Source organism: Ceratotherium simum, chromosome 18 (genome assembly GCF_057802395.1).
Source record: "Ceratotherium simum simum isolate JZ-2026a chromosome 18, ASM5780239v1, whole genome shotgun sequence".
Lineage (NCBI taxonomy): Eukaryota > Metazoa > Chordata > Mammalia > Perissodactyla > Rhinocerotidae > Ceratotherium > Ceratotherium simum.
The window spans coordinates 16,849,174-16,871,838 of NC_141917.1; the positions used below are offsets into that span (position 1 = coordinate 16,849,174).

The window sequence follows — 22,665 nt, forward strand, 5'->3', positions numbered from 1 at the left end:
AGATGACTATCAATAAAGCAAAGCTGACAAGTAAAAACGATGAATCTAGTTGTAAGGCACAAATGTTAGCTGCATTATTCTTTTAATTTTACTGTAGTTTTAAATATTAAAAAGATAGTTTGGGGAAGAACACGTATCCCTACATATCTGCCTGGATGACTAAAATTAACAAGATTAACAATAACAAGAGTTTAACTCTCATACAATGATGTAGGTGTATAAATTAGCACAACCACTTTCGAAAAGTATTTGGCTGTATCTGTTAACGTTGAACTTACAGACATCCTATAACACAGAATTCCATTTCCAGTATACACCCAATAAAAAGGCACACATATGTTCTCCAGAATTCAAATACAAGGACATTCATAGTTGTATTATTTGTAACAGTTAATAACTGGAAACAGCCCAAATGCCCTTCAGTAGAAAGATGGATAACTTCTGGCTTATTCATACTATGGAATAATATACAGCAATAAAATGAATAAAATACTGATTCACTCAAAAAAATGGATGATTTTTACAAAACTAATGTTTAGAAGCTAAACACAATGGAATAATATTATATGATTCTATTTATATAAAATATGAGACAAAATTAATCTATATTGTAAGAAAGAAGTAAGGAAAAAGAGGTTACATCTGGGGAAGAGGTAGAGACTGTGAAGTTTTAAAAGGAAGGCTTCTGAACGCAGGTAATATTTTATTTTATATAGGTGGTAGTTACCTGAGTATACTCAACTTTTGGTAGTTATTTATCTGTACACTTATAAGTTCTGCACTATATTTTAAGTATGTTATTCTTCAATTAAAAATTTTGTAAAGTTTACTTTTAAAAAGCTTGACATTTCAATTTTAGTCTAAGAATAGGTTTGTCTTATATTTTCTGGGATAGGTTCTGTGCTATGAGCCAGGCAATATTTTAAACACTGGTGATTCAAAGGTGAATGAACAGACAAGACCCTGGCTCAAGCAGGCTCTACATTCTCATTGGAGGGGAGAAAAAAAGAAATGAGTAAACTAATGAATAAACAGTATCACTGGAGAGCATGAGAAACTAGGCTGGTATGATAGAGAGCTACTTTAGGAAGAGGGCACTATTTTTAATAGGATGAAATTAAGCATGAAGGATAAAGAGGTGGCCCTAGAAAAATACAAGGAAAGGACATTTCAGAAAAAAGGCAGAACAAGTTCAAATGCCTGGAGGAAAGCTTGGTATATTTGAGGAGGAGAAAGCATGAAAGTGTGACTTGGTGGGATCATGTAGGGATCAAGTTGGAGGGGGAGGCTGGGTGAGATCATATAGGACTTTCGAGGCCATGGCAAGAACTTAGTCTTTTGGGCTGGCCCCGTGGCTTAGCAGTTAAGTGCGCGCTCTGCTACTGGCGGCCCGGGGTTCGGATCCCGGGCGCGCACTGACACACCGCTTCTCCGGCCATGCTGAGGCTGCGTCCCACACACAGCAACTAGAAGGATGTGCAGCTGTGACATACAACTATCTACTGGGGCTTTGGGGGGAAAAATAAATAAATAAAGTTAAAAAAAAAAGAAAAAGAACTTAGTCTTTTATCGATAAAATTAAGATTCGTTGTTCTCTTTCAAAATCTTCAATGTCTACTGATTTATATTTTTAAGAAGTTTCTGCTGGCTGGTATATGGTAAATGATTTGAGGAGGGCATCTGCTGATACAAGCAAATTAGAGGAAACCACTGTAGAAAAGATCATGGTGATTTGAACTAGCGTAAAGGTAGCAGAGACGACAGTAATGAAGCTAGTTTAAATATATTTTAGGGGTAGAATATATAGACCTCGGTAGTGATGTCAGGAATAAGGATGAGGAAGGTATAAAGGATATCTCTCATTTTTCTGATTTGAGTAAATTGTGGTATCACTTGTGATGACTAAAATATGTTAAATCTGAGCATCATAAACGGGTATGAGGTACTTTTTTAAAGATGGGAGTGAACCAGAGCACCCTTATGGGAATGATCTGTTAGGAAGGGATAATTTGATGCTGCAGCCAAGTAAGGGGAGGATCTGGGGAGGGAAACCTATGAACAGTATGTGGATAATAACAGGGGTGGTCCTTCATTATAATTTGGTGAGGGAAAAAGAATTAGAGTACAGATATAGGTGTGTGTATAGATTTGGTGGAAGTAGCAGGAGATATAACTGTGCCACTGATTTTAGAAATTTTATAGTTGTAATGTGAGGCAAGGCCATCATCTGAGATCCAGGGTCAAGGGGGCATGGCGGCTGGGTGGTGGAAAGGCATGACAGGTGGAAGAGGACAGGGCATGCTCCATTCTGATTCGGCTACTACCAAGTGTGCTCCAGTGGGCAAATCTGTGAATCTGTATGACTTCAGTTTATTCTTATACAAAATCAAATTAATAATATTTGCCCAACCTACAGAAGTTCCAGAAAAGACTTCCAGTTAACATGGCTAACTATGCACATACAAATAAATTATATATTAGGAAGGGATAATTTGATGATGCAACCAATTAAGGGAAGGTCTGGGGAGTTAAATATTTGTATATAATTATAAATTTAAATACATTAACAAGTTAATTAAAATCTGAGTTCAAAGTATACATTAGATAATTTCTCTGAAATTTTTCAGTATATCAAATCTCTACATTCTGTAAAAAAATTATACTAAATTCACTTTTTGTCCATTGGAACATTTTGCCAAAATGTGTTACTTTTATATTTCATAAAATTATCATCTTCTTATGTAGTAATTTTTTAATGAAATGCAATAAATTGGATAAAATGTACTGGTATTAGATAAAAAAATTAATATGCAGAAAAGCAAATTGTGACGTTTCCAGGAGAAATGTGTACTTTGACAAACATCTGAAGGGCAGGCTCTGGGTTGAGTATTCAGATAAAGCAGAAAGATCAATAACAATTAAACACAATCTGAAGCAATTCTTATTTTAAATATTTTATGTCTCCTAGAAAATTGTATTTTTACAAATAAAGCTTTCTTTGTTGTTAATAAATTAGAAAGATAAACACATAAACTAAGAATAAACCATTCTTGTAGAGTTTATTGATTAGGACAATATAGCCTTTTCATTGAGTTAATGTGTTGTTTTTTCATTTTAAATGTGTGGCTTTTTTTTTTTTTTTTTTTTTTTTAGTAACAGAATGCATATCATTTCCAGGATGCTGACAGAGTGTCCTAGTTTACTTCTTTCTGAAAGCCACAGTTTTACACTCAGAAGAGTCAGCACTTCCAGGATGCTAATACCAAGTTTGTGTTAAAAATACCTTTTTACATACATATGAAATCCTTCTTAGAATGGATTAGAAATGGAGTAGGATGCTTTCTCAGAGAAACAAGCTCTTCTTAACTGTTATATATCTTCAGACACACACAAGTTGCCTTCGAAGTCGTGAAAGCTTCTCATCTGAAAGGGTGACTCATGTCTCGGCAATTTCAAACCGGTAATATTCACGTACTACTGAGTCTTGTCACTTCATAAGTTTTTCCTTTTATTACTCAAGTGAGTACCAAATAGCTTGAAGTAAATATTTCTTAATGAAGCTTCAAGACTCTGTTTAAAACTCTGAAACAAATAATTTTAAATTTCACTTTACATAATGTGTTCAATAAATCCAGAAAAAAAATGGTCTTTAGATATCATAGACAATGCAAAATGTCACGGATTTTGGCATCCTACATAATTTTAGGAAAAAGAGTTGAGAAAAAAATAACACATTCTCTGCATATATATATTACTTTCTATGTATTTACACATATATTTACAATATACATGTTCTAAAATTTGTTTTTTCAGAGCATAGAGTGAATACCTATAGAGTATAGATCGTGACCTTTAAACCATCTTGAAAAATGATCTAATTGATGATCATCATCTGAAACATTTCAGAAAAACAGTATGGCCTTAGTCTGTAGCATTAAAGGGTTTCAGAAAAATAAATAGCTATAATATTCAGGTTATACCTATTCTTCAGGAAGTATATTTAGGTATATTCTTTAGGACTCACATAAGGTGTCTTCGGAGAAAGAGGTGAATGAGGACTGGAGGGAATTGAGGAGATTGGAATGACTGGTAGAATCAAGAATGGCAGAGGGAAGAAGCAGGATGTTTAGAAATATCATCATCAGCATCACGTAGAGTTGAAAATAGGAAAACAGAAGAAGGAACTGCTGTGGCCTGTATTGTGTACCCCCAAATTCACATATTGGAGCCCTAACCCAACAGTGTGATAGTATCTGGAGATGGGCCTTTGGAAGGTAATTTGGTTTAGATGAGGTTATGAGGGTGAGGTGCTCATGATGGGAATAGTGCCCTTATAAGAAGAGACACCAGGGAGCTTGCTCTCTTTCTCTCTCTGCCATGTGAGGACACGGTGAGAAGGTGGCCACCTATAAGCCAGGAAGGGAGCCCTCAGCGGAGAACCAAATGGGCCAGCACCTTGATCTTGAACTCCTCAGCCTCTAGAACTGTGAGAAATAAATTCCTATTGTTTAAGCCACACAGTTCATGGTATTCTGTTGTGGCTGCCCAAGCTAACTAATACAGGAACCCATACAAATTAGGAGAGATAAGACTGAAGAGTAACAAAGGGATGCAACGTGGCTGGACATAAAGACAGAAATAGGGCTGAAAACAGGTTAAGAGAAGAGACAAACAATGAGGATAAGGAAGAATCAGATTTATACACTAATTCCTAGAGGTTTTAAATACCTAATATTAAGTAAAACTGTTGTAGAGTAATATGAATAAAATAACATGTTTACTTTAAAAAAATAAACAGAAAGTTGAAAAAAACCTATGGGTACATGTAATATTTCTATACATGTATATATGTGTATATGTCTATATGTATATATGCATGTACATGTATGTTTACATATATATGTTTACACGTTTTATAGATGTATAGAGAAGTTGTAGATGGATAAAGAAGTACAATTTTTGCTTATTTCAGCTGAGTAGGGATTAAAGAAAGGGAAATGGAGGTTATTAATCTTTCTAATCATTTGACTTGTTATTCTGAGCACCTACCTTTAAGGAATTAATAAAATGAATACAATAAATCAGACATTTATCTGACCCCATCAGACCCCAAGACATATAAGGGTAAAATAAAATGTCACTTGATTGTGTGTCAGGGATGGACTTGTGTCTCAGAGTCGGTCTTGCCTCTGGGTGCCCAGCCAGGGACTTTGGAAGCAGATCTAGGCACTCAAACCAAGAATACAGAAGCTCAGATGGACAACTTGCTCCAGTGGATTAGGGAAGACTGGTGTGTGTTACTCATCTGGGTCTCCCTCCTGTCCTGGATTGGCTCATGCACAGGTGGGGAAGTCATGCTACCACTATGAGAACCACATGCTGAATAGGCCTTTTGCAACCAGGTGTGAGCAAAAAATAACCATGGGACATTTTAAAGATTGAAATAAAATTGTAATTAGCCAAATACTATTAGAAGACTTGCTCTACTCCATTCTTTTATTTTTTATACATTTGAAATTTGCTCAATATTTTTCTAGGAACATTCTCATAAAAGTTATGCTTTAAATATGAGAAAATGGCATTCAAGTTGGGAGTACAAATAACTTTTCCCCTATTTAACAGTTTTGAGAAGGTTAAGCAACATCTCAGTCACTTATTTAAAAAGTAGTTAGATTAGCAAAACAACACAGATTTCTATATTCTCATTCTAAATCAATCTTTGTTAACCAGCCACATTATATCTTTACAGCTTTTAAGCTATAGAATGTTCTATCATAATTAACTTTGCTTTTTTTTAAAGATATTGCTCAAAATTTGAATAAATATTTCCTACACTGCAAAAGTAAAAAGGGGAAAGTGTTATTTATTATGCTGTACAATCTATATTTTACTTTATGTGTTAATGTTTGCATTGTTACATAAATGAATAATTTACCTAAAGGAGTTGTAAAAAATAATTTAGTACTTTTTAAACCACATTTTGACATAGGAACCAGAAGTCCAGTAAACTCATATAAATAGCAGTACAATATGTTTGCTGGAAAAAGTACATATTAGGTAGGGTACATTGTTTTCTTTCATTAGGGGTAATTATAGCTTACATTCCTTTTTCGGAAACATCGTTCAAGTTTGATATTATAATTTTTCATCAATTTAATGTTGAACAATAAATCTCAGGTTAAAGGTATAATTATTACATATTCAATAACATTCTACATCTTTTTTCTCAGAAATTTCACATGATGTGTTGTTTATAAAAAGGCAGAACTTAACACACCTCCTTAAGCTAGCTATATTAGTTTCACATCGTTACTGTAACAAAGTACCACAATTTAGTGGCTTCCAACAACACAAAGTTATTATCTCACAGTTCTGTAGGTCAGAAGTCTGACAAGGGTCAGGTTAAAAGTCTGAAATGAGTCTCGACTGAGCTGAAATCAAAGTGTCAGCATGGCTGCATTTCTCTCTAGAAGTTATAAGGGGAGAGTCCATTTCCTTGCCTTTTCCAGTTTCTAGAGGCTGCCCAAAGTGCTTGGTGCTTGGCCCTCTTCCTCCCTATTCCACCAGCAAGGTCAGATTCAGTCCTCACATGACATCTCTTTGACCTCCTCTCTGCCTTTTCTACTTTTAAACACCCTTGTGATTACATTGGGGCTACCTGGATAATCCAGGATCATCTGTCTATTTTAAGCCAATTAGCAACCTTAATTCCATTGCACTCTTAATCTTCCTTTGCCATGTAACATAACATATTCACAGGTTCCAGGAATTAGGGCCTGCACATCTTTAGAGGCCATTATTCTGCCCACCATATTAACCTTCAATGTAGTCACACACAGCACTTATACATTATTTAAATTGTTGTAACTTCTCTCATAAAACTGAGTTTCAGAAGTTACATTACGTTATCTGAGATTACAAACATTCTAAGTGAACATTGGTTGATAAAGCACTAATCAAGTTAATTTTTCTCTGTTTAAATTAAGAAACAGAATGCAATCAAGCCATAAGAAAGCCATAAGGATGTGTGTGTGTGTGTGTGTGTGTGTGTGTCTTGGAACAGTTGTATGAAAGAACATAATTTGAGTGAGCATCGTTGATATAATCTACTAATATAGTAATCTTGAGCATTTGCTCAAAGACCACTTTCATAACTTTATAGTCAACTCATACCTGCAGCTGAAACTATAGATTTATATTTTTATTTCTCTTACACTTCAGAGGCTGGACATTAGTCACTAGTAGGTTGACAAAGTAAAAACATACAATCCCTTAGCTGGATTATCAGCTAAAGGAAACGTTTTGTATCTAGTCTGTTCTTCTTTTATAATTATTTATAGAATAATTTTGGGTTGGGAAGAAGCAGAATTTCAGTTATCATAAAATGAAATATATTTTATGTTGCAAATCTGTCATATCCAAAAAGCAATAATTATAACATTAGACTTTAGGTAAAGCTCATAAAAACATTAGAAGATAAGAATTATATATATGTATATATATATATTTTTTCCTCCCCAAAGCCCCAGTATATAGTTGTATATCCTAGTTGTAAGTTCTAGTTCTTCTATGTGAGTCACTGCCACAGCATGGCTACTGACACATGAGTGGTGTGGTTCCACACCCATGAACCAAACCTGGGCCGCCAAAGTGGAGCATGCCAAACTAGGCCATCGGGGCTGGCTCAACAAGAACTATATTAATAAATAAAATCCCCAGATGATTAAACCAATAATTGTGTGTCAATATTTGCTTTTTGACATCAAGAAACTTTCCAGTAGTTTCCAATGTCAGGCTCAAATTGAATCCAAAATGATTGAGTACTATAAACAGATAAGTCTGAAAAAAGTAACTATTATGAATAAGGTCCTTTGAGGATGACCATCCTTAAAAAAAAAAGAAAACGAATTTTTTATACCTAAAATGAAAATGTCCACAATGTGTCTGTTGAGAATGTGTTTATATGTTTTGGGGAGTTTCCATTTCAATAATTTAAAATGTTTTTGAAGACAGTCTCTTCCTTGAAATCCATCTTCCCCTGGTTTTCAAAACACTTTATTCAGGGGGGTTTCATCCTCCCTCTCCAGCTACTTCTTCTCAACTACTTCTGTTGATTTTTCTTCATTTCCCCAACCTATGGCTGTGGGGTTGCTCCAGGTCCTGGCCCTTCTGTTTTTTCATCTTTTCATTCACATTCAGAGTTTTTCACTTTAAATGCAATCTCTGAGTGATGACTCTTGATTTCCCACCTCCAGCACATAGCTCTCCCCTGAACTCCTCACTTGTGTATTCAGCTGACTCCATGCCATCCCCACTTGGACATCTCAATCTAAAAATGTACAAAGCTCAGTTCTTCATGTCTACTGGCTGCCCTCCTTTCCCTGCCAAACTTGCTTCTCTCCAATTCTTTTCCTTCTTAGGGAATAGCAACTCCATCCTTCCAGTTGCTCAGGATACAGCAAACAAAATGTATCCTCTACCCTCACTTTCATCCACCACCCCTGTATCCTATACAACATCAAGTTCTGTCAATTTTGATTTCAAGATGAATATAGAATCCACCCTTTTCTCTCCACCTCTACTGCTTTCACTCTGGCGCGAGTTACCATCACGTCTCCTCAGAATTATTGAAATAGCTCTGCTACTGATCTCTCTTCAGTCTAACTGCAACACAATGGCCAGAGTTTCCTGTTGAAATATCAATCAGATCGCGTCACTTCTCTACTCAGAAATATCAAATGCCATCTCACTTCTCCTAGGAAAAAATCCAAAGTCCTTACACTAATCTACAGGGTCTACACATAATCTAGTTTCCATTATCTCTGAATGGTATCTCCTCCTCTGCTCCATTTCTGTTATTTCCCTCCAGCTACGCCAGCCTCTCGCTATCCTTCTAATAGGTCAGGCATGCTCCTCTCCCATGACTCTTGCGTTTGCTTTTCACCCTCCCTGGAATACAGTTTCTCAGATATCAACACTGTTTATATCCATACTTCCTCCAATGCATTATCCAAAGTCACCTTCTCAGTAAGGGCTTCCTAGAAATAATACCGAAAATATCAAACCACCATCCATGTCTTTAAAACTTTTGTTCCCCATTCCACTTTCTTTTCCCTCCTTAACAATTATCATTTTTTACAAGTAGTATAAAATGTTATTTCCCTTGTTTACCATCTCTCTTCCCAAACAGAATACAATCTCCACAAATAATTTTAATATAGTAAAATAAAATCTAATATTTAATTTGGGTTTATTTTCGTTTAAAAAATATGACAAATCTTCTAAAAGTAGAACTGCAATCACCAGAATTGAAAATCTCACTGTATAGTCTCTTGGAACTGGTTTATTTTTTAATCAATAATGCAAGGCTTTCTCATTTATTGCTAGGTTAAATTGAACCAATCAGCCAATAAGCGGGTTCTCCATAAAAGCAGCAAAATTGCAAACAACCAAAAAATTTTGTTTACATTTTCATGGCTCATTTAAATTATATCACACATGTGTAGCTAGAAGGTACTACTTACACATGTTTAAAAACATAGAAAATATAAACAATACAGAAAAATTGGGGGGGTTGTATACTTTTTTTTTGGTGACGACGATTAGCCTTGAGCTAGCATCTGTTGCCAATCTTCCCCTTTTTGCTTGAGGAAGATTGTCCCTGAGCTAACATCTGTACCAAGCTTCCTCTATCTCATATGTGGGACGCCATAACAGCATGGCTTGATGAGCAGTGTGTAGGTCCACACCAGGGATCTGAACCCACAAACCCCAGGCTGCTGAAGCAGAGGGCACGAACTTAACCACTATGCCACCAGGCCAACCCCAGGGATATACCTTTTTGTCTCAATACATTATTCAACTAAATGGATTTTCTTGAAATCCTTTTTCTAATCACAGTATATATAAAATTTTGCATCATTAAATATATCATTCAATTTCCATAAATTTGTCATTATATAGATTGATTCAAATTCTTTAATTTTAACTTATTGAGAGATTTCTTCATTTTTTGATACTATGGATTATTTCCTAGTGATTTATTTCCAGAAGTTACATGTAAGGGAATCTGCCTTTTCCTGTTATGACAATGGATTGCAAATTGTTTTTCAAAACTGGTATATTAATTTTCACTTGCACCAGGAATAGCTATAAATAAGAGTTTTATCACAGCTTTGCCAACATTGGTTTCAAATATTCTTTGTAAAATGATGATTCAATAGGTTAAAATCGCATCTTGGCTGCATTTAAATCCCATTGATAACTGTGAGTTCAACCTAGATAGATATTTTTATTTAAAATACTATTGGCATTAGGTAGACTGACTGAAAATAATTGGATCAAGTGAAATTGCCAGTCATATCTGATTGTGCATAGCTACATATAAGTCATATATATTGACTCTAAAGGCCTAAATATAATGACAATGAACATCAATTTGAAGATCCTTATGGTCACCTAAACATAAAATGAAATGGAAATGGTAGCTGAATTCCTCTTTTCAGTGGGGGCATTTGCAAAACCTGAAACCATTTTACTGGCAATTCATCTATTATATTCCATGCAGTTTAAGTAAAATATTGAATAAGACAGTCCTGGAGAACTCAGATAAGTGAAATATTTGAATAAAGCAAATATTTCACTCAAATAGTTTTAGGGATCAAACTTTGTTCATTTTATTCTCAAATTATGAAGTTTCCTAAATTGATGTAGCCCAGCAATGTAGAAGTTTACATATCAGAATTTTCTGTTATCTACAGAAGCAACATCCAGTATGTGAGGGTACACTAAAGCAAACGCTCCTCTTAGACGTGCTCCTACATTTCCCCTCTGTCTATCTATTTTCGTGGAGATCTCTTCCTGGAATATGTACCACACTTAAAATCAAAACACTATCAGCAATGATAGAGATACTAAATTATTTAATTTGTGTTGGCCTTCTCTTTAATCATCATAAAAAAAAAACATTTTAATTGGGGATTACGGAAATGAATGACAGTATACCTATACAATCATATGTAATAGTCAAAATGTATAACCCTCAATATGGCAGGGACGTCAATCAATTTGAAAGTACCCTGCCTGACCCAATGAGAAGAGAAAGCTGTAAACAAATGTGTGTCCCTAACATTGAACTAGAGTTAAATATCAGGTCTGTGCATAATGGTTTAGTGGCTTCTTGTTACAAACCCATGAATTTTCTATATACTCACATAGAAGAGTGAACATGCTATAAAATGAGTTGCATACAATTAATCAAATGGTGTTTACTTTATCTAAACATATGGTTGTGTACATATGCTTATGTGAATGCATGTATCTCTATCTGTATATCTTTAGCTTTAAATCTATATTAATATCACAATTATATTTAGATATCTATATTAATCTATTCATTTAAAAAATCCGTAAAAAAAAGTACAGGCCAAACTGGTAGTAATGGTTACTGTTGAACAGTGAATTTCAAGGTGTATTCTAAGTTTTACATTTTTTGTATTTTTACAACAAATTATAAATGTGGATAATATGGGGAAGGATGGAAATAAGATAGGAAATTAAGGTTTATCTAGAATTTTAAATCACATATTTCAAATTGAAGATGTTCTATTTCGTCCATGAAAAAACATTTTAAGAGTTACTACCCCTTTTCTTTTAGATGGTTTTTAACTACCCTGGAACAGCTGGAAGATTTGGCATGCTGAGACAATTCTCATCAAATAAATCACCAAAGACACTGAGTCTATGATAATTTACCAACAGTATTGTAGATCTTTATAAATATAACCCAATTTAACACCTTGTATTGTTTGGTTCTCACATCTATTCTTACCCCCTTTTGCAGATGAGGAAAAATGGCCTACATACAAGTGACGTGTGACACAAGTAATCCGTGGCAGGATCCAAGTTCTGCCATGTCTTCAAATCGTTAAGCTCGGTGCATTTTTCCATTGTGCTACACATCATTACCAGTTAAGAACTATACTTTTTAAGCCAAAATGTTTTCCTTTTACTTCTGGAGTCTTTGAACATTATAAAATACTCCAAGCACATGGAATTACTAGAATGAATATCCTCTCCTGACACCCTAAATATACACCTACTCCAAAAAAAAAAAAAACAGTGAAAGCAATTGTAGAGAGAATCAGTATCTTTCTTTTATTTATTATTTATATTAAAAGATTATCTGAAAAAACAAGTCGAAATGAAATTTATCTTCAGCCTCAACATTGATATTGTCCTTTTCTCAGTTTTTATTTCCTCTTATTCCCACAGATGTTAGAATATGTTAGCAAAGCCTAGTCTCTCAGTTTACAGAAAAAAATAATATTGATAAGCTCATTCACATTTTCATTTTAAGGACCTAATGAAACACCTACAAGTTGAAATCCACTATCAAAGCAAGAGAAGGGCGATCATTGTAGAGCACCCAAACTGCACTAGGTATGGGCAGTTGCCTACTTAAACAGTGTGTGCATGACCCTTTTCTGTACACATCCTCTGGTTTTTCCTAGAGCAGTGGTTATCAATGGAAAAGGAGTGTGATTTTGCCTCCCAGGAAATAGTTAACAATGCTTTGAGATATTTTTGGTTGTCACAATTTAGGGGTACTGCTACTGGCATCTCGTGGGTAGAAAACAGGGACGCTGCTATATCCCCCCTCCGCCATGACGGTTATACAGACCCAAATATCAATAGCACCAAGGTTGAAGCTAATCTAGAATGTAATTGTATAGACATGTATAATGCAACTACAAGGAAGGCAGATAATTAAGCAAATTAAAGAATTTGTAGTCTTCTACTTATTAAAAAAAAAACAAAAGAACACCTTATGCACACTCTATCTTTAATCTCAAAATCTCTTTCTCTCACTTTCCACTTGACTACACTGCATCAGACACATGCATTTAAGGGCAAGACAAGTAAATTTTTCCAGGTCAATAAGTTCAATATGTTTTGTCCTAGATCTGTTGAAGTGTAAATGCATGTTTCGATTTTAAAGGACAATTATATCAGGTTGCAAATACATAAGGTGTACTTCAGTCTTCTAATCATCAACAAGCCAAACACAGGACAAGTGGGACACACAAACTTGTAAACATGTGGTTTGTATTCAACAGACCACAAAAATCAACAAAAAACATAATATCGGTATTTATATAAACCAATTGAAAAAAATATTTTATATTTACTGTATTAGCACCTTTCACCTAAAGAATTTATAAACTTGGACTAAGTGACTTATTCATTCTCATGATTCCATTATATCCATCTGACATAGGTCATCAGGAAAAATAATAATTTCCAATTTGCTCAGTGTGTAGACTTGATTCAAGCACTGGTTGCTGTTGACCATGCTCGCAACTGCCGTAGCTAATTATATTCAACACTCGCTGCATAGAGTTACAGCTGGAGTTTCCTGTCACTTACCTTCCTTCTACCACTATATTCTCCTTTGCTATGGGGTTATCTGCAGTTGGACATTTCTGTTGTATCTAAAATAGCAAATCCTCATTTTTCTACCTCCCATTGTTGTCAGGATAGGAGATCAAGCTTGACCATTGATATCATGTTTTTCCCTCCTTAAGTTAGCTACTTCTGTGAAAAAGCATCAGCACGATAGTTTATAAAATACTTATCCACCAAGGCCCAATAAATGAATGTCTTATTAAGTGAAGAAATGGGTTGACCTACACTAGGTTAATTTATTATCAGGAAGTCTAGAATTAAATACGTTAACAGGAGACTTGAAAAAAAAAGAAATGACAATTGGCGCTTGGACCAATGTTAGATGACAGAACTAATTCTCTGCTAGTATCACATCCTGTCTTCCTCCTCCCACAACCAAAAAGGTAGAGGCAAGATCTAGTCTGGACCTCAAACTCTTGATTTAGAATTAAATATTTTCTCTGATAAGACAAGTCTACTAAAACAGAGGAGAACAATTACTGCGTAAGGAAAGCCCCCTGCTTTGAAAAAACCTCCTAAGTGATCCTGGAGTGGAAAATAAAGGTTCCAAAATACAGTCAGAGCCTGTAGTTAGTATTTTTTTTTTTTTTTGGCTGCATAATAAAATCTTTCTCTGATCTGCCTCTCTCAGCTCAAAGCAGTGATGCCATCACCTGAGCAAACCAAAGAACATAATAATTTTAGCTAAGATTTTTATTTTAGTATTTCTTCATTTCTAGCAGGGAAATAGCAAGGAGAATTTACTCCTGACTAATCTGAAAGTTCATTAAGTGCAACAGCCATTGATATATAAGGAAATACTTTAATAACTAGCTAATAAAATTCTATTTTTTCACCTGTTACATATGATAGGTTTTCCTAGTTCCACATCTGTACGCACAAGACACACATACACATACACACACACACACACAGAGGCATATAAACATGCGTAAGGCATAATTCTACCCTGTTTTTAAGACACGAAAATTAAGACAAAATAATTGTTATTTCTAGACTCAAAGAAATCAGGTTCAGGAAGTTAAGAGAGGGAAATGAACCAGAGTTAACAAACATAAGGGCATATACTAAATAAAGTGTGTTGCTGATCACAGGAGCCTACCTAATTCCTTTCCATACATCATTTATAGTGCCCTTTAAAAGAAGTAAAAGTTTCATCATAAGATTTAATAAGCATTTATGGAAGCGATTCATGAGAAAGAAAGGAATGCAAAAAAGAAAAGAGAAAATGAGCCCTGCTCTGCCGCAGCTTCAGTGCTCAGATATCATGTAATTTTAGAGGAGACTGGAAAGGCAATAATTAAAAAGCACTATCGAAATTTCAGTTTCAGCATCCCTGTTTCTATTCTGACAACGCTTTCCCTCACTTTTACACATAGACATAAATGACAGCTTATTTTGATGCCCTCGCTATTCAAATGTGCCTTGCAGAGTATCCTTCCAACTTCTTCAGGGGCAGGGCAGAAAACAGCACATCCACAGATAAACATAAACAGAGACCCAGCTGGATTTATCAGACTCACATCCCATAGGCTCTATGGCAACATTCCTGGATAAGAAAATAAAGAAAACGTCTTCTAGCGATAAGGTTGACGAAGCATTAGCCACAACTTTCCCATTCGCACTAGATCCGGTGAAACCAATCCGAAGAGGAAGATTTCACCAAATATTGTCTTGACTCAGAACCGGGTAAGCAGCCCCGTTGCACAAAAATATTAATGTCACTACATAGTCAAGTGTCATTTATTGAAGCCTTACCTTGGCTGACTTGCCCTAACTGGTGGAAAGGAACTTAATTTATGAGAAGCAAAGAGGGGACTTTCCCAGTGCTCGCGGCACAGCGGCTCCGGTCCTCGGAGAGCCCCAGACTCGGCTCCGCGCTCCTCCGAGCCCCGGGCTCCGCGGCTCCTTCTTCTGCAGCTCCGGAGCGCGCCTCTGATTGGCTGGCGGAGCCTGTCCGCCTGATCCTCTCCTCTCCCTGTCTCTCCTCCTTCCTCTCCTCCCTGGCTCTCCTGTCCGCTGCCTTTCCCTCTGCCGCCTTCCTTTTCTTCCCCCCCATCGTCCCTACTTTGGGGGCTGCACCAGTTCTATAGCACACAGAACGGATATCTCTTAGCCCCCTCGGCAAGGTTATGTGGAAAGCCATAAGCAATGCCATTAACAGTAATAGTAAAAGAATAAAATCCCTGGACCAACGACATCATCTTGATAGTACCATAGCTCTTGAAAAATGACAGCCAGGACTCTGTGACAGTTGAGACCATCGGTTGCCTGCGGGGGAGGGGAAACTGGGGGGCGAGAAGGGGTTTGACTGTCGGATGGAGTGGGAGTAGACATCGGGAGGGAAGGAGAGAGAAAGCAGGCAGGGCAGGCACTGATGTGGCAGGCTGGTAATAAATTTTCCTATTTCCGTGCAAAGTCGTCACAGCCTGCTAAACATTCAACTGCTGGCTCATTCATCAGTGATCCATAGTCCGGTGGTAGCCGTGAGATTTCGCTTGAGTGATGCCCTTTAATGCCTTACCCCAAAGTACTCAAGGCATAGAGGGATTATATGAGATAGAGCTTACTCTTGGAGGTCAGCATTATATTTGTGAAGATGGATAGGAACTGCAGTGCCTTGCCTACCCCCTTTGCGTGTGCCAGGAAAACTCTCTCTCTCACACACACGCACTTCTCATCTCTTATTACTCCAGAATAAATTAAAGCAATGTGTAATATACGTAGCTTTTGATAACAAGGATTTCGGGACTGATCGACTGTATTCAAAATTGATGTGAACAGCTGAAATAACTTGAGCACTTTCTCCCAACAGAAAGTCACCCATACTCGCTAAGAAACATCAAGCATCCCCATTTAAAGTAGTGTAGTAAACAAGTGTAGAAGTTTATCTAAATTGAATGGCTGTTCCAAGAGTCACTGGCAGAAATATTGAGAATTATTCAACACCTTCCGTCACTGCAACCACTAAGAGAGCAGCATTATTTGCTCCAGTTAGTTGATACTATAAATGCTCAGGTTCAAAGAAACAAAAAGATTTAAGCTTAAAAGAGGTGGTGTGTTAGAGGGAAGAGGCCCTCCAAAGGCCAATTCCAGTTCAGACTTTGTTCTCTATACCTGAACCTGTGTAAGCTGTTTCACTTCGCTGAGCCTCAGGAAGCTTCTCTTTAAACTCTAGAAGATAATTCTCATTTTAGAGGGTCTCTGCAAAGGATTAAATGAAAATGTGTAAATTGTGCCTAATCAATAGTAAACTTTTAATGAAGATTAATTTCTTATCATCCCCCTCTTTACTCTTCTCCTGCCTCAAGAAACAGGTTGAGAAGATAAGGTCAGTAGTATTTCAAGGAAATTTAAAGGGCCTAAGAGGGGATGTTTTGAATCAACTAGAGCTGCATTTGACTACCTTTATTTGGCTTGAGTGATGTGAAATGTGGAGGGATTTAATTTGGTTTGGGGTTTTGGTATGATTAAACTAACCAACAGAAACCGTGAAAGAAGCACTTGGATTGGATTATTTCTAATCGTGAAGAGATTGCACCCTTAAGTGTGTGGTTACTCCTAAGGAAGGTGTTAGAAGTCAGTTAGAGTTTGCAAATCTCCAAAATCCAAACTCTCAGGGAAAAGTGGAACAGGAACAATAGCATCAGAATAATGAGCCAAAGTTGTGTTATGCTTTGTATATCCGCTGTCATGCAGCTTCTAATTTAAATGAGATCTTCCTAGCATAGTATCCAAACACAAGTTCTTATTCATTTTTGGTTACTGAAAAGAATTTATTTCAAATCTTTCTGCGTTGATGAAGCCCTGGGAGCACAATGAAGGGCATAGTTATGATAAATAAAGGATGTATAAAGAGAAACTTTTGGTCTATAAGAGGTCATGTAGTTTAACTTTAAAATTTCACATCTGACATTCTCTAGAGAAGCCTAGCTCTGTCTATTTGACTACCTCCAGATGAATGAAATAAAATGTCTGTTTGCCAGCTTGCTACTGAAGCTTGTGCTGAGACACCAGCCATGAGCATCCTAGAGACTCACTTGAAAACAAAATGTGTTTTTGCTAGGCTTCCTTGGTGGTTTTCCCTGGATAAGACCATAATAAGCACATCCAGTGGATAATCATAATAGAAGTCAACAGGCCCTTGCTCCTGAGTGGGAAGACATGCAGGGAGATTTGTCAGCATCACCAAACAATACAATCCATTTCTAGAAAAAGAATCCATTCACGAAGGGAGGATTTGTATCTCTGAGACTGGACTCAGATTAAGGGCTCTAGATTCTCCACAAACCCAACGATGCAATGTACGCTGGATTTAAATGACTTGCAAAGTTTGATATTCTGAAACTGCGTCAAATTTCCCTAGCCATAGAAAACTTAGTGCATCTCTTGTATTCTCAGGTTAAAAAGAAGAAAACAAGTGAACCAATGCTGAACTTGCCGCTTGAGGAAAGCCAGGTGGTAGGCAGGTGCTTATTTTCTCCTTATGTCAAAGATTACTTCAAAAAAGTGGACAATGTATCAGTCAGCAGAATTTATTACAGAGCTAATCTCTGAAACTGAAAGCATGGACATTTCTGATCCTGAGTCCCCACTTATGTTACCTTGGGAGAGTTATAAGAATCATTTTCTTTGGTGACAGAGAAGCATCCAACACACGATTGATGCTGGTCAGACTACAGAAACTGGAAAGATAAAAATGTAATGCTAAACTGTGATCAATCTCTGAGACACAGACTCAGGAAATCGTCTCTTTAGATATTATCTCATGCTCAATTTTCCCTGGAAATTCAAGAGGCTATGCAGTATTTTCAAACATAAATGAAAAAGGAATGTAAATGAAATGGAAGAGTATCCCTTGTTATAATTCAGCATTTAGGACAGTCAACTACACAAACATGGTGCTGTGATTTTTAATTGAAATGATTACTGAAATTACAATAATAACATTAAAAAAACATTGAATTTTTATGCAGAGAAAAACAGCTGGTGAAAACATGAAACAATACACAATTTCCTTTGGAGCTATTTATTTTATGTGCTTGGGTGACAAATACTGCAGATTGTATATTTTTGTTAAAAGAACCAAAAAGAGAACTTACGTTGATAAGAAGATTATCTCTAATTGTATGATTAAAGATAAACTAACAAAGTTAACCTTTCTTCATTCTGTTACCACACTTCAGACTAAGAATTGCAGAATGCTGGGAAAATATCGATGCAGGACAATGAAGAAAAGAGATATACCAAAAATATTTCAAAGCTAACTGTATGCGTAATTAATTTTAAAAAGTAGTGCCTCCCTTACTCATAATAATTAGATTAATGAATGCACTAATTTTAAAAGCTTTCTTTAGTGCATGTAAAATATCAGAGAATCAATGAACTTGTTTGGATCTAATGGGACGGTATTGACAATTGAAAAGGAAAAAGTAAAATTCCTCAACTTCTATAGTGCATACATTTAATTTCCATAAAATTAGATAATTGTTGCACTATAAATGATAAAATAAAGACACTAGGGTCCATGATAAGTGAAAATTTGCTAATTGATGAACCCTAGTTTTAAGTGATTAATTCTTAGACAAAGATCACACGAAGTACATGGCAGAAAGAAAATATCTGGAATACCATTAGTAAACTTTGAAGATTTGGTGAGAACAAAATAGGGCAATAAGACTAGAGACAAGCAAACATTTTCCCAACTTTCAAAACTTGACTGAATATGGGCTGTATAAATTAGAAATTATTGAACTAAATGTGGAACCTGGCAAAGTTATAAGCTGATTTATTAAAGAGATGAGCAGACCAGTAAGGGAAGAAAATAGTGGGGTCACTTGAGTCTGTATCACAGTCACATAAAAGTCATTTCAAAATAACCCCATTTCTTTCTAGGACAGACATGCTAGACAGGAAATAGGGGAAATGGACATGATATGGTCTTTCTACACTTCATTTTATCTCTCTTGATTTTATTATAGCCTACACAGAGAAGTTTTAGTACAATTATTCAGTGTAGCAACTGGTTAAGGCACCATTCTCAGAGGTGCTTTCCTGGAGGAAAAGTTTCTAGCAGTAGGCTGCAGAGCTCTAACTCCAAACCTGATCATGGCTTTTATTAATGTGTGAAGACTGAAGTCATCCATAGAAATTCTGTATAAGAAGCCAGTATATTTGGACAAAGAACTGGAAAATTGTTTAAGGGTCTTGAAGAACTTGAGTGTCTTCTTAAATCTAACAAAGAAGAAATACTACAGCTGGATTCAAAAGTGGGAGTGTATTAAAAATATTGCAGTGGATCAAAATAAGTCAGATAGAGAAGGAGAAATACCATATGATTTCACTCATATGTGGAAGATAGAAAAACACCACCAACAAAAACAAACAAACACATAGATACAGAAAACAGATTGGTGGTTACCAGAGGGGAAGGGGGCTGAGGGGAGGGCAAAAGGGGTAAAGGGGCACATGTGTACAGTGATGGATGCTAACTTGACTTTTAGTAGCGAACACGATGTAGGGATACAGAAGTCGAAATATAATGACGTACATCTGAAATTTCTAGAATGTTATAAACCAATGTTACAAAGCAATGTTACCTCAATAAAAAAACAGATATGGTAGTGGAGACAAGTCTTAGAATCAAACCTTGTGAATAAGATTTGAAGATTTCTACAGACAATAATTTTAGTATAAATCAACTATGTGATACATTCATCAAAAATGTAAATGTAAATGGATGTCCTTAATAAAAGCAAAGCATCAACATGGGAGTGGTGATGATCTTAACTCTAAAATATTGAGAATTTACCTAGAATATTGTGTTTTAAGAAGACTATAGCTAATTCTGGTCCTTTTAAATTAATTTATAAGTTTTGTTACCCACGTCATGAGACATTCATTCAGTAGACAAAGCTAATATCATTTCAAACTCTTCTCTCTCCCTCACCCCTGGGATGACCCTTGCTTCTTTCTTTCCCTGCAGCCCCCCACCTTATTCATCCTTCAGGGGTCAGAACAAGGTCACCTCTCTTGAGAAAGCACCTTGCTCAAAAAGGTTTGACGAGTCCTTACATTTTTTGAGGCCATAAAATACTTTTAAAAGTTTTCCAATATCTCACTTGAACAAATTGTGTTACAGTTAGAGGCAACATGGCATAGTAGTTAAGAACACAGAATCTGGAGCCAAACTTGGGGTGCTACATAATTATATGTGCCCAGTTTCTTCATCAGTAAAATGTCCATAACAATATTACCAATGTATCTCTTAGGCTTCCTAGGAGGATTAAATATGTTAAAATATATAAATATTCTAATTGAATGCAAGCTACTAATGAGCATCTGGTACATGGTATGTCTACATGCAGCTTGCTGTAATGTAGATAACTCTACATTGGGGTTGGGAGACTTAGGGTCAAGCCACGTGTCTCACCACTCGTATTAAATATGGAGTTGCTGAAGCAGCTTGTTGTACTCTCTGAACATGCTACCTGACTTGTAATTTTGGAAACCATCCTCACTTTGTAGAGCTGTCGCAATCCTTAAAGAGTTTTACGCATGCAAAATGGTCTAAGACAGTCCTTGGCAGATAAACTGCTTTGAATAAAGGTTAGTTGAATCCCAATTTTAAGGCTCAATAAGTGTCTGTTAGATAAATCATCTTTGCCTTCTGTGCTCCATTTTGTAGCAGAAGAAGACAAATCACAAATAAACAAACTCATACCTAGAAGCTTTTTATTAAATAGAAAATATAGCTTCCAAGGAATGCCCTGTGGACAGCACAAATTCCTTGTCATTAGCCTAGATATTTTCCTTGTCCTCACCACCAGGACCAGCTGTCCAATTTTATAAAGAGTGAAAAATGAAAATATGAGGACTCTTGTTTAAAAAATTAGGATTTTCAAGATGGCCACAAGGCCTTTGCGAATGTGGTATTTTCTGTGGCAGTATAGGTTGCATGCTCCTGAAGCAGCCCTACTCACTACTACCATCAATCCAATAAATCAAATTCCACTCATCTTACTTTATTGATAATCCTCAAATCATCCATTGAGCTCTATCTCAAGTTCTTCCCCTTCATGTGGTCTACAATTTTCCACCGTCGTCTCCTGCATGAATCTTTGCTAATTAGGCAGGTAGGATGACTGTCAGTCAACATGTGTGCTTAACTTCCATGCCATTGTGATGCTACCAAACTATATAGTGAGGGGGTGAGAGGTAGTAGGAGAAATTTTAGTAGCTTTTGCACTTTAAGTGTAGGAGCAGAGAAATCAGAATAGGAGCCCAATGTTGGGAAGCAATTGGTCTGGTGGGGACACTGTCCACACTTTCTAAGACTTGATAACCAAAATATATTGGTTTAATACAGAATAGCTGATTATCACTCTGCACGCTGAATTGCAGGAGGAAAAGCTGGGGCAAAATTCCTAGGTATAATCCAGAAAGATATAATGAATGCCTTTGACTTGGTATAAGAATAGGAAAAGGAAAGGTATACATATTATAGATACTTAGAGAAATAATTAACCATAACATAATGGAGCTAAGAATGAATCAGAGTTTTCAAGCATGGTCCTGGAAAAAAATGTGGCACTATCCTTAGTAGAAAAAGAGAAGAAAATCGTAACATCTGGCTAGGAAATGTAATAGATTCAGATTGGAATATGCTGATGTTGAGTTGCCAACTAGACATTATGAGGAGTTATACAAGAGTCACTTAGCAATATGAGACTGAAGCTTGGGAAATAGTTTTGAGTGGGAGACATAATTTTATGAGTCATCTACAGACATTAATACTAATGATATAAACTGTTACATCCCCTAAAGGACAAGAGAAAAGTTTCTACAAGATCAATGATAGTGGTTAAGTGCGCATGCTCCACTGCTGGCGGCCCGGGTTCAGATCCCGGGCGTGCACCGACACACCACTTGTCCGGCCATCCTGAGGCAGCGTCCCACATACAGGAACTAGAAGGATGTGCAGCTATGACATACAACTATCTATGGGGGCTTTGGGGAGAAAAAGGGAAAAAAAGGAGGAGGACTGGCAATACATGTTAGCTTAGGGCTGGTCTTCTTCAGCAAAAAGAGGAGGATTGTCATAGACGTTAGCTCAGGGCTGATCTTCCTCACAAAAAAAAGAAAAAGAAAAAGAGATACTACGTGGTGAGAAAGAGAGAGAGAGAGAAGAAGGGATGG

General features: G+C 36.3%; 1 protein-coding gene across 2 annotated transcripts in view; it reads right to left on the bottom strand.

Moving 5' to 3' along the window:
- CDH18 (cadherin 18) overlaps nt 1–15,412 on the bottom strand; it is a 466,620-nt gene extending 451,208 nt beyond the window's left edge. For both annotated transcript variants that reach the window (XM_004422693.2, XM_087443160.1), the window contains exon 1: nt 15,226–15,412. The gene's annotated coding sequence lies outside the window, so the exon portion shown is untranslated. The remainder of the gene's footprint in view (nt 1–15,225) is intronic.
- Between the last annotated feature and the right edge of the window lie 7,253 nt (nt 15,413–22,665).